We start from the raw sequence: 13,026 nt of genomic DNA on the forward strand, positions 1-13,026 counted from the left end.
CAACCTCCCTTCAGGTAGCTGTAGACAGCAATAAGGTCTCCCCTGAGCCTCCAAACAGTTGCTCCATTTCTGTTACAACCTGCTTCTTCCCAGCTTTCCAGGCTCTCATTCCACCACAAGCCAATTATTGCCAGTGACACTGAGACACATTTAAAGCATCACACCTAATCCCTTCCCATCTTTCCCACACCTAATCCCTTCCCATCTTTCCCACACTACCCCAGTCTAACTGATGTTGAGATATTACACTCTTCAAGCTACCAAGTGCTTTGGGAAGAGACTACCTGGATTTTGAGGACTTGGATCTTCCAGGCCCATAAGTTCCATGGTCATCCTACAGTTTAACTTCATTCTGGTGCCTGGGTGGCCCTGTGCTTGAGTACTAAGCCTGGGGTGTTCACCACCACCTTTGCTGCCCAGAAAGACGTTTCCAATCCCAAGCACTTGCCCATGCCCAGAGCCTCAGCCCTGAGTAACACAGGTGAGTCCACTCACACCTCCCACCCACACAGGTCAGTGACTTCATCTCACAGCTCTGCCTGACCCCATGAAAAGCAAGGGGTTGCTTTTTTTTTCCATTCAAGGCCATGGGGTGAGTCAGATCGACTACTGCGTGCAGTTCTTGACCCCACAAGTTTAAAAGTATGCAAAGGGCCTCGAATGCATCCAAAGGGAAGCAATAAAACCAGAAGGAATGTCCTCCCAGGAGTAGCTAAGGACTCTGGGTTTTGTTTTCATTCAGATTGAAGAAAAAGAGGCTGACTAGCAACCTCATTGCTCCCTGCAGCTTCCTGACAAGGGGAAGTGGAGAGGTGCTGAGCTCTTCTCTCTGGGATCCAGTGGTGACAGCATGGGAATGGTTCAAAGCTGTGCCAAGGGAGGTTTATACTGGGCATTTGGAAGCATTTCTTTATGAGAGGGTGGTCAAACACTGGGACAGGCTTCCTAGAGAAGCTGGCAGATGCCTGTCAGTGTTTAAGAGGCATTTGGGCAATGCCCTTAACAACATGCTTTCACTTGTCTGGCCCCGAACTGGTCAGGCAGTTGGACTAGATGACTGCTGTAGATAGGCACCTTTCAACTGAAGTATTCTAGTCTAGCCTAGCCTACCATGCATTTCCTGATCTAGCCAGCCACAGGCACTGGCAGCCCATTCTCAAATTCAGCAAGCAGCCCCCCCCCAGCAGTATTACCAAACAGTGCCAAACATTGTATACACGAGAGATCTAAAAGCAGTGCTTGGTTTCTTTAACCTATGGTTTTGCTTCTCTTTATTCCCCTTTAACATTGGAGCCTTAAAGGACTGCATTCAGTAGGTTCTTTCAGCAGCTGTGATGTTCTGTTGAAGAGCCAATCCCTTGATCCAGGACCTCAGGATTTCCATGAAGCTCAAGGTAACACTGGAACTGACTGCTGTAACCCTGGCACGTATCTCATCTGCAGCACCTGTAAAGAAAGTAATCACTTCTAGATGATGTTTCATGGGATCCTGAAGTAGCTTCCCAACAGGCAAAAAGCTGTGAGAGAACAACACTTCTGCATCTGCCACACCCCACTTCCAAGTGACTCCCAGAAATGTGGTCTGCTTTCCAAAGTCTGGAGCCAAGTACATCAGGCAGCCCTGGGAGCCAGGAGACTCAGGCTCTTGACTTGTCCATTGACTCATTTACCAGCACTCAGCAAGCCACTGGAAATGACTGACATAATCCCCCTGCAGAATGGGCTGTGGGGCTCATTCCTCTAGAGACCAGGAGCTCTCTATGACCAGCAGCTGGGACCAGACCATTATTCCTTGCTGGCAGGCAGTGTTGTTCTCAGAGCAGAACCACAGCACAGACAACGTGTGCAGCACCACACAAATGCAGTAGATGCCACAAGGAGGTCAGAGAGCAGAAAGGCAATGTGAATTCTTGGTGCTGACATTTCTTGTGAGTTCACCTGGAATTTGTTCTTAAGGCTATCTGCTAGATGGTCTTGACTTGCTCCTTCCTGTGGTACAATATCTGTGAAGAAGCCTCTGTTGGATTCTTCTCCTCTTGTCCTGGGTGAAAAAAAAGAGTTGTATCCTGATTCACAGCACATAGGAAACCTGGGCTCATATCTCAGTTAGTTCCCAATGTTACAGCTACATCCTTCCAAGGAGCAAAGCAGGGATTCTTGTGACAGGAGGCAAAGGCAACTCAGCCAAAGCAGGACCCAGAAACTATGCTGACTTGAAACAAGGTGCAGATGAGACAATCAAGGGAGACAGCAGTGCAGGTGAAGAGGGAAACCGAATCAACGTAATTTAACACAACCTACTGCACATGCTGTGCTACCCACGACCCTCACTTTTCGGTTCCAGCCCATCTGCAATGGCCAGGGCCTTGCCACAATGGCTGGACAGCAGTGCCCTGGGCTATTGCTGTGCCATATGGAAGCACTGTATTTTCCTGACAGTGTTGTGTGTGATTGCTGCTTCCTCAGTTGGCAGCTCCAATCTGCTAGAACGTTAATGAGGAACTAACGAAGAGTGCCAGGCTAATGCAGAAGCACTAATGAAGATTAATCTCTCCCTGGAGAGGATGACATGCCTTCTCAGAGGCCTAGTGCACTGCAACAGCATGTGGAGGGTCAAAAGTGGGTCAGTGAGAGCTAATTAATAGCAAATCTCTCTCTTGTTCTTAATTACAGAGCGGCACATAGGGATTTCAAATAAGCTGCTTGGTCCATTCTAGGCACTGAATTCCCAAGTTAAGGACCCATAAGTCATGCAGGAATTCAGTGGCATTCAGGTCTCTCACTGGGAAACAAGCAGAGCCAGGGAGCAGCAGGGGCTTAATTCCCTGATACCAACTAGAAGTCTTTCTTTTGGAAGCTGCATTAGATGAGCTTCTGTAGAACACTGCATGGGACCTCAGTAGGGTTCTCACTATGGCAGCAAGTGACTCCTGAGCAGAGATTTCAGGTTAGACTGAGATTTCTCTCTTAACAAGAAGTCCTGGCACACTCCTGGCAGCCTTTGGAGTTGGTTCTCCTACAGTGCAATTCCCTGATACACAGTCTGTTGCCAAGGGATGCTAGATTTGTACATAACTTCAAGGCACGGCCCTAACAAGTCTGCCAGAGTGTCTCATCAAGGACTGTCACCTGCACAGATGTTACTACTGGCCTGAAAAGATCCCATGGACAGAAGGAGCACAGGAAGAACCTACAACTCTGGAGAGGCTTGCCATTTGGAAATCTGCTGCTCACTTCCACCGTGGCCTCAAGTCACTTCAGCCCCTTCGCCCTGATTCCTGGCCCACGACAGGAAGGCAGAGTGAGCAGCACCTCAGGTAATCACACAATCACCAAGGTGGGAAGAGACCTCAAAGATCAGCAAGTCCAACCTGTCACCACAGACCTCATGACTAGACCATGGCACCAAGTGCCACATCCAGTCCCCTCTTGAAGACCTCCAGGGATGGGGACTCCACCACCTCCCTGGGCAGCACATTCCAATGGCTAATCACTCTCAGTGAAGAACTTTCTCCTCACCTCCAGCCTAAACTTCCCCTGGTGCAGCTTGAGACTGTGTCCTCTTGTTCTGGTGCTGGTTGCCTGGGAGAAGAGACCAACCCCCACCTGGCTATAACTTCCCTTCAGGTAGTTGTAGGCAGCAATAAGGTCACCCCTGAGCCTCCTCTTCTCCAGGCTAAGCAACCCCAGCTCCCTCAGCCTCTCCTCACAGGGCTGTGCTCAAGGCCTCTCCCCAGCCTCATGGCCCTTCACTGGACACGTTCAAGTGTCTCAATGTCCTGCTTAAACTCCTGTCTCTGCTGCCTGTGTGTCTGCACTGCCTCATGCAGCAGCCTTTGCCAGGCCTTTGAGACATGACCATCACAACCATTTCATAGAGTCATAGAACTGTGGGGGGTGGAAGGGACCTCAAGAATCATCTAGTTTGGCCTTCATCTATCAATGTTGTGACCTTGTCATAGAAGGCCACCAGGTTTGTCAGGCAGGATTTGCCCTTGGTGAAGCCATGCTGATTGTAGCCAATCACCTCTTTGTTATTCTTCTGCCTCAGCAGTGCCTCCAGGAGGATCTGCTCCATGATCCTACTGGGCACAGAGGTGAGACTGATTGGCCTGTAGTTCCCTGGGTCATCCCCTTTTCCAGTCAGTGGGGACTTCCCCAGACTGCCAGGACTATAATAGAGAGCTGAAGATGCTTCCATTCCTCCTTTGCCTCCTCTGGGTAAACCCTCTTCAGAAGGAAAAAAGAGCCAACAATTGCCTTGGGTTGCCTCTGTGCTAAGAAAGTGCCAAGCTTTGCTGCTCTGGATGAGCCATAAAGCAGCGAGAACTTAGGATTCCTCTCTTGCCTGGCTGGAGCCCAAGTGGAAGCAAATCCTCTGCAGCCAGGACTGTCCTGCCAGCTCCACAGTCTCACAGAAGGAAAACATGCTGGGGCTGAAGAAAAATCAATGACTTTGCACATATCTTTGCAAGGCTGTATTCAGAGGGGTGGCTGGCACTGAAATTGCCCTACTTACCACAAAAGCAGTGCCAGTGCCACCACCACAGCAGGGGACAGACTGACTCCAGGCCTTGCTTCAGCCCTTGTATTCTAATTGCAGCAGGCTGTGCTGTCAGCAAGAAAACAGGATCCTTTACAAGATCAGAGATTACATCTCCCACTATGCTTTCATAGGTAAGCCAACAGCTCCACAATTGCATTTAACTCTTGCTTGGCTGACATCCACAGCAGCAGCCCATGCACAGTGCCCACAGAAGGAAAGAAAGGGTGGGAGAGTGGAACTGGGTAGTCTGGAAAGATTTAGAGTGGGTGCTGCAGCTGGGGACACAGCAGCACGTTCTGCTGGAAGCACCAAGGGTCTGGGTGAGCACTTCCAACATGCAGCTCAGCTCTGAGATATGAGATAAACAAGAGTCACTCTGTGCATTAGCAGAGGAAACAGAAACCATCCTAATGCCTGCCTGGCCTCTCACAGGGGACTAACTGCCTGGCCTCTCACGTTTTGTGCTGCACAGCACCATTGCTCATACAGTTAGATGTTCTCTTCAACTGGTTTTGGCAAGGACCATGGAACAGAGCTGCCACCCGTAGAACACACCGCAGGCATCCTGATGCTGGGGCTGGAGGGCTCTTCCCACTCCCACCCTTCAGCAAGCATCTTATGTCTTTCTGCTGGGCTCCAGCTTGGGTGGAGGCCTGGAGTGGGCATTAGCAGGAGCTGCTTCAGGCTGTAAGTCTCTGTCTAGAGATGTTCTGTCCCTCTGCCCACGCAGCCAGGGGAAATGCTGCTCACTTAACATCTGAATGAAACGCCCTGGGTATTGTGCTAAGTGGAGCATTCAAGTGAAGGATGTACCCACCTCCCACTGATAGCAGAAGGACTTAGACACCCAGTTCTGCAAGGCTCCTTTGAAAACCCTGGATTTCAGTGCTCAGAGGTCTCCTCTAATTAGCCAGATAATTGCCCATGTCATGTCTGTGCTCTTAAATGACTGTCAGTAGAGCTAGCTTAACACTGATTCACCTTCTTCTGACTCACAGTCATTTTTCTGCACTATTTCCAGCACTGGAAGTTGAAATAATGATGCATATTTTCCATACATTCACAAAAGAATTCATAAACATCACAAATGCATGACTTCATGTCCAGCCATGACAGGTTCTCATAACTTGTCAACCAAACAAAAACAACCAGATCTATTCTGAACTGTAGGCACACTGAACCAAGTTTGGAGAACTATTCAGCCAGGGAATTCTTCTTTTTCCCCCATTTTTAAGGCAAAATCCCAGCACTGTAAAGACTTTGAAGACTACTAGGTTCAAAGCCAAAGCATTTCCTCTTTGCTACAGAATGAGCCCCTCTTGGCTGGTCTTGGCTTATGCCTCCACACTATGAAGAAGGGGAGCATAGAGGGCTGAAAAAGAGCTCCTGGCTCTACAGTGCTTCTCTGGTTTTGGGTTTACAGCAGCCCAACAGCTGGTGCTAGCTATGACATGGACATGGCACCAAACATGGCACCAAGGTTGGAAGAGACCTCAAAGGTCATCAAGTCCAACCTGTCACCACAGACCTCATGACTAAACCATGGCACCAAGTGCCACATCCAATCCCCTCTTGAGCACCTCCAGGGATGGTGACTCCACCACCTCCCTGGGCAGCACATTCCAATGGCTAACAACTCTCTCTGGGAAGAACTGTCTCCTCACCTCCAGCCTAAACTTCCCCCTGGCACAGCTTGAGACCATGTCCTCTTGTTCTGGTGCTGGTTGCCTGGGAGAAGAGACCAACCCCCTCCTGGCTACAACCTCCCTTCAGGTAGTTGTGGACAGCAATAAGGTCTCCCCTGAGCCTCCAAACAGTTGCTCCATTTCTGTTCCAACCTGCTTCTTCCCAGCTTTCCAGGCTCTCATTCCACCACAAGCCAATTATTGCCAGTGACACTGAGACACATTTAAAGCATCACACCTAATCCCTTCCCACCTTTCCCACACTACCCCAGTCTTACTGATGTTGAGATATTACACTCTTCAAGCTACAAGCGCTTTGGGAAGAGACTACCTGGCCAGTGGGAGCCATCTCCAGCTGTGGCACAAGGGTCTGAGCCCCTCACAGTTATTCTTTCTAGCATTGTCCACACTTCATCCTGGTGGCCTAACCTCTCACAGAGGGTCACATATCTGCAACACTTTGGTGCTTCAGCAAGGATGCTTTGCTAAATGGCAAGCAGCAGGGGTTGCTGTCAGTTTCTCACTGTAACCGTCGTCTTAGGTGTATCTCAAGACTTGTGTGAAGCACTGGAGGGACCTGTCATCTTTAGGTGCTGAAATTGCAGGAAGATGTCACATACAGAAGCCAAGGTACTGGGACAGGGCACCAGCAAAGCAAACCATCTATCCCAGGACACATCGCTACAGAAGGTGAACCAATAGAGATAAATATGCTAACTTAGGTCTCAAGCCAGAGTAATGCCCCTGGATTTAGCTGAATGAAGAGCCAGAGAAACTTTTGCCAGAGCCTGACTCTGAATCACTCTCCAAACTCTGAATCACTTGCTTTCAGCTCAACCACCAGCTCCAGCTATGAGCAAAATGACCGTAGCTCCCCATGTGTAGTTCCCCCAGGGAAATGCTGGCTGGCTGCAAAACCACCTTAGAGCCTTCCCACAAGAGAGGAACTGAGAGTGCCTCGGGTGTGCTGGCTCTGCTGGGTGGTGTGGTGGGAAGCAGCAGGGTCCTGCAGGAACAGCTGGCCCTGGGCAGGATGCCTTTTGATTCTCCAGTTTGGTTTTATGCATGCTGAAGAGAAAGCTCCAGTCACCAGAGAAATCCAGGGGATGTGGGTTCTGCTTTAGGCCCCTTAGGCATGCTAACCCTCACAACAGTCAGTACCAGCAGACAAACAGCTTACTGGGAAGGGAGGAAGGGTTTGTGCTAAGCAGATCTCTCTTCCTTGTCCCACGACAGTGGAAAGCTGGGCTGGGGTTAGTGCTCACATGAGACTGGGACCATCAAGTGGTTCAGCTCAAGCCAAGCTGTGGCAAAGCTGTTGTATAACTACTCCATCTCCAGCTTCCACTGTCTCACATTTTCTCTAGTCCTTACAAGTACAGCAATTGGATGATCATGGCTGGGAGCAGAAGGGAAGCTGCATAAAGCCTCTAAGTCCCAGCCTTGAAGTGCACTGTCAACAAGCCACACCCTGGGCAGAATGGATGCTGGAGCTACTGATGTCTTTTTAGCAGCACATGCAGGCAGCGGTCTGCATGCTGCTGCTGCTGCTGCTGTGATGTAGTACAGGACCATCTTCCTGACTGACTTCCAACTAGTGCCCTATAATCTGCCTAAATATCAGTTATTATCCCAGCCACTTCAGAGATTTCTACCAGCTGTGCTCTGCTAGAGGCATGTACCATGGCCACCAACTTGACCCAAAGGTCAGGTCATCCTCCTTTATTGAGGGCTTGCCTGGGCCACCCCCACTGAGGATCTTGTGGGTCCCACCTGTGGAGCTGCAACAAGCCTTCTTTCCCTTTTAAAAAGGGAGAGTGCTAAAGAGACTACTTTTGTGACCTACTTACACGCCAGAGACTCAGCTCCTCTGAAAAAAATAGGACAATTAGACTAAAATTTAATTGCTGTGACTTTGCAAATAGCTTTTGTCATGCTAAACACTGAGCACTAAGCCAGATCAAGGAACCTAAGGCAAAATCGTGCCATGCCTGCCCTAGCTCTGCAGTCATGTAACCAGGGAGACTGGACTGGTGAGCAGGGATGAGGATGGCGTGAGGCTGGGATTCAGAACTGTGTTTGGCAGCCATCAGCGATGCAGTCAACACTTCAGCTCCTGGGAAAGACTCAGTGGAGAGGCCAAGGCTTGAAGTCTGTGGCAGAGTTGGGCAGAGTCAGTGCTGCATTAACTCCTTCCAGGTCAGGATCAAGCCCTGACCAAAGCAGGTGACAGCAAGGAAGTTGAAGAGAGGACAGAGGTGGCCCATAGTGTGTGACTTTATGGCAGCAACCCAAAACTGTATGGCTGTGCTTGCAGGACTGCACCCACCCCTGAGATGGGTCTCACTGTGCCAGAGCTGAACCCTTGGCTCTCCACATGGCTCATTGTGGAGTTCATCATAGTATCAGTCAGGGTTGGAAGGGACCACAAGGATCATCTAGTTCCAACCCCCCTGCCATGGGCAGGGACACCCCACACTAGATCAGGCTGGACAGAGCCTCATCCAGCCTGGGCTTAAACACCTCCAGGGACGGGGCCCCAACCACCTCCCTGGACAACCCATTCCAGGGCTTCACCACTCTCATGGTGAAGAACCTCCTCCTCACATCCAGCCTGAATCTCCCCACCTCCAGCTTCATTCCATTCCCCCTAGTCCTATCACTACCTGAGATCAGCCACCAGGCCTTGGTGCTGCTGTGACAAAATCTCAGTGACTTGAAGAAGCTTCTGTCTCTCTGCAGTGTAACACAGACACAGCCCATGGCCAGACATGGCTGCCTGCACTGATGTGATGCTGAGTCCCTGTGGTTCTTCACTTGGCACTGAAAGAATAAACAAAACCCAAACCATTGCTGAGTGTGTCTGACAGATGTATAAATCATATCACTTCCCTCCAAGTCAGTAGAATAATTCCAGGTGATGCCAGCTCAACACCTGAAGCTCAGACTCCCCCTCCCTGCTACACGCCTAGGCAAAGCTTCCCAGCAGGCAAAAAGCTCCAGCCATTCCCTAAGCCCCAGGGTAGTAACTGAACTCCTTGCAGATGGCTTGTCAAGCAGGGGCAAGACTGCCTGTGTGCTTTTATGTATTTACTTAATTGGGCTTTACTGCAGTGCTTAAATACAGTTGGGAGGTGATTTCCCAAGAGCCTCTAAGAGGTTGGAAGATCCCAGTCCTGCTGCTCACCTTGGCTCAGGCTCCTAACAGGCCGAGCGGTCACCAGGAGCTGCTACCAAGGTGGTTTGAAATTCTGCCTTCATTTCCTCAGCTTTCTAGGGGTCATGATAGGAGATCTGTGAGGGGAAATGAATGTTTGCAAGACACATAATTAAATGGAATAAATAACAATTAGTGAAATGAGAGGATAAGTATTGAACTGATTAGAAGCTATCCAAGCTGAAGAGAATTACAAATAAACAAAACACCAGCTACAAGCCTCACGAGCAACTGCTTCACAACTGTTCCTAGCTCATCCTTTGAACAACAAAACACACACAAAGATGTTGAACAAGACAGGTCCCAGGACTGATCCCTGAGGGGATGGGTGGACCACTAGATGGATAAGGAACTGGCTTGATGGCCGCACCCAAAGAGTGGCTGTCAATGGCTCCATGTCCCAGTGGAGGCCAGTGACAAGCAGAGTCCCTCAGGGATCAGTCCTGGGACCTGTCTTGTTCAACATCTTTGTGGGGGACATGGACAGTGGCATTGAGTGCACCCTCAGCAGGTTTGCTGATGACACCAAGCTGTGTGGTGCAGCAGACAGGCTGGAGGGAAGGGAGGCCATCCAGAGGGACATTGACAGGCTGGAGAGGTGGGCACAAGCCAACCTCATGAGGCTCAACAAGACCAAGGGCAGGGTCCTGCACCTGGGTCGAGGCAATCCCAGGCACAAAGCCAGGCTGGGCAGGGACTGGCTGGAAAGTAGCCCTGAGGAGAGAGACTTGGGGGTGCTGGTGGGCAAAAAGCTCAACAGGAGCTCTCAGTGTGCACTTGCAGCCCGCAAAGCCAATCAGATCCTGGGCTGCATCAGGAGAAGTGTGGCCAGCAGGGCAAGGGAGGTGATCCTCCCCCTCTACTCAGCCCTGGTGAGACCCCACCTGGAGTACTGCCTCCAGTTCTGGAGCCCCTATTACAAGAGGGATGTGGGGGTGCTGGAAGGTGTCCAGAGAAGGGCCACGAGGATGAGCAGAGGGCTGGAGCACCTCTCCTGTGAGGACAGAGTGAAGGAGTTGGGGCTGTTCAGTCTGCAGAAGAGAAGGCTCCAAGGTGACCTCATTGTGGCCTTCCAGTATCTGAAGGGGGCCTACAGGAAGGCTGGGGAGGGACTGCTCAGGATCTGAGGCAGTGATAGGACTAGGGGGAATGGAATGAAGCTGGAGGTGGGGAGATTCAGGCTAGATGTGAGGAGGAAGTTCTTCACCATGAGAGTGGTGAAGCCCTGGAATGGGTTGTCCAGGGAGGTGGTTGAAGCCCCATCCCTGGAGGTGTTTAAGAGCAGGCTGGATGAGGCTCTGTCCAGCCTGATCTAGTGTGGGGTGTCCCTGCTCATGGCAGGGGGGTTGGAACTAGATGATCCTTGTGGTCCCTTCCAACCCTGAATGAAACTATGAAACCAAAATCCCCACTAAACACCTTGAAATAAAAGGAGAGTTGGTGGTGGGCTTTTCCCTAATAAAAATGCTTCTTAAGCAAAAAAGAAATCAAATAGGGAGGGCCTCATGAGGATTCATGTAAGTGTCGCATGGAAAATGACCCAGAGCTCCGACTGCCCCACAGTATGCACCATAATAAACCACCAACTGCTTTTGTGCCCATTCCTAAGCAAGTCCTCCCTCTCCCCTAGCCTCCTGGACACCGTGTGCTCATCCAGCTCTAAGGACAGCTTAATGCAATTTAGCCAAATTCACACCTTCCGCTTCCTCATGGGAGATCCCTGCATCAGCCCTCCCTGTGGGTAAGGAGGGCTCGGGGATGAGGCCTAGAAAGCTGAGGAAATGAAGGCAGAATTTCAAACCACCTTGGTAGCAGCTTCTAGTGACTGCTTGGCATGTAAGGAGCCTGAGCCAAGGTGAGCAGCAGGACTGCCTTTTGTTCTCTCCCTGATGGCACCTCCCAGTGCTGAATATAGAATAGAATATAGAATAAACCAGGTTGGAAGAGACCTTCTAGAACATCGCATCCAACCTATCATCCAACACCACCTAATCAACTAACCCATGGCACCAAGCACCCCATCCAGTCCCCTCCTGAACACCTCCAGCGATGGCGACTCCACCACCTCCCCGGGCAGCCCATTCCAATGGGCAATCACTCTCTCTGTGAAGAATTTCTTCCTAACATCCAGCCTAAACCTCCCCTGGCGCAGCCTGAGACTGTGTCCTCTTGTCCTGGTGCTGGTTGCCTGGGAGAAGAGACCAACCCCTGCCTGTCTACAACCTCCACTCAGGTAGTTGTAGACAGCAATAAGGTCTCCCTTGAGCCTCCTCTTCTCCAGGCTAAGCAACCCCAGCTCCCTCAGCCTCTCCTCATAGGGCTTGTGTTCCAAGCCCCTCCCCAGCTTTGTTGCCCTTCTCTGGACTCGTTCCAGCAAGTCAACCTCCTTCCTAAACTGAGGGGCCCAGAACTGGACACAAGACTCAAGGTGTGGCCTAACCAGTGCAGTGTACAGGGGCAGAATGACCTCCCTGCTCCTGCTGGCCACACTGTTCCTGATGCAGGCCAGGATGCCATTGGCCCTCTTGGCTGCCTGGGCACACTGCAGGCTCATGTTCAGCCTACCATCAACCAGCACCCCCCAGGTCCCTCTCTGCCTGGCTGCTCTCCAGCCACTCTGACCCCAGCCTGTAGCTCTGCATGGGGTTGTTGTGGCCAATGTGCAGAACCTGGCACTTGGATGTGTTCAGTCTCATGCTGTTGGACTCTGCCCATCTGTCCAGCCTGTCAAGGTCCCTCTGCAGAGCCTCTCTACCCTCCAGCAGATCAACTCCTGCCCCCAGCTTGGTGTTGTCTAGCAAATTTACTGCTGATGGACTCAATGCCCTCATCCAGATCATCAATAAAGATGTTAAAGAGCACAGGGCCCAGCACTGATCCTTGGGGCACACCGCTGGTGACTGTCTGCCAGCTGGCTGTGGCACCATTCACCACCACTCTCTGGGCTCAGCCCTCCAGCCAGTTCCTAACCCAACTCCTGCTTGCACTGGGAGCACGTGGCACCTTGTGGCCAGGCCACCGCTGATGCTCTTGTAGGTGCAAAGGCCTCAGTTTAGCACAAATCCAATCTTAAATGCAGAAGCAGGCTCTGAAAAATAAAAAAGCAACCCATCAAGGTACCAGACTGTGTGATGGATATTAGCCTGCTCTTAAGTGTCTTGCTGAAACAGGGCCATGGCCTATTGATTACAGACAATATCCTGATGACGTCGTCTTCTCAGAAATCACGACGGTGTCTGTCTCTTGGCCAAGGTTACCTAACACTTACAGCAACGTGGAGCCTCACAGGAGTCACCCACAGTCTGTGGACAGTCCCAACATCAGCCTGTGGGTCTGTCCCCACTCCCTCAGCCTCCCAGCACACTTTTATGTGCCCTGTGGGTCCAGCACAGCAGATCCGTAGGGCTGGCAACACCTTGTCCTGCCACGGGCAACTGTGAGCAAGGAATATTTGTGCTAATTGCAGGCTGACTGTGCAGAGGTTCATAGCTGTGCCCAGCCATTCAAGTCAGCAAATGAGACTTAATTAATAAAAATTAATTAGCTAGCATTAATCAAGTCAAATCAATTAGCAAGCA

The 13,026-nt window shown here is 50.8% G+C and overlaps 1 long non-coding RNA gene across 3 annotated transcripts in view; it reads right to left on the reverse strand.

Moving 5' to 3' along the window:
* Positions 1-1,248: 1,248 nt before the first annotated feature.
* LOC137450910 (uncharacterized) overlaps positions 1,249-13,026 on the reverse strand; it is a 33,573-nt gene continuing 21,795 nt past the window's right edge. For 2 of the 3 annotated variants that reach the window (XR_010989680.1, XR_010989679.1), the window contains 4 exons: positions 9,419-9,525; positions 8,898-9,054; positions 1,939-2,041; positions 1,249-1,446 (listed from right to left, as the gene is read on the reverse strand). This is a non-coding gene — a long non-coding RNA (uncharacterized lncRNA). The remainder of the gene's footprint in view (positions 1,447-1,938; positions 2,042-8,897; positions 9,055-9,418; positions 9,526-13,026) is intronic. The other variant, XR_010989681.1, reaches the window with a different exon arrangement.

The sequence above is a fragment of the Melanerpes formicivorus genome, unplaced genomic scaffold (assembly GCF_026170545.1).
Source record: "Melanerpes formicivorus ecotype bairdi unplaced genomic scaffold, bMelFor1.0.p_v2 SCAF_38, whole genome shotgun sequence".
Lineage (NCBI taxonomy): Eukaryota > Metazoa > Chordata > Aves > Piciformes > Picidae > Melanerpes > Melanerpes formicivorus.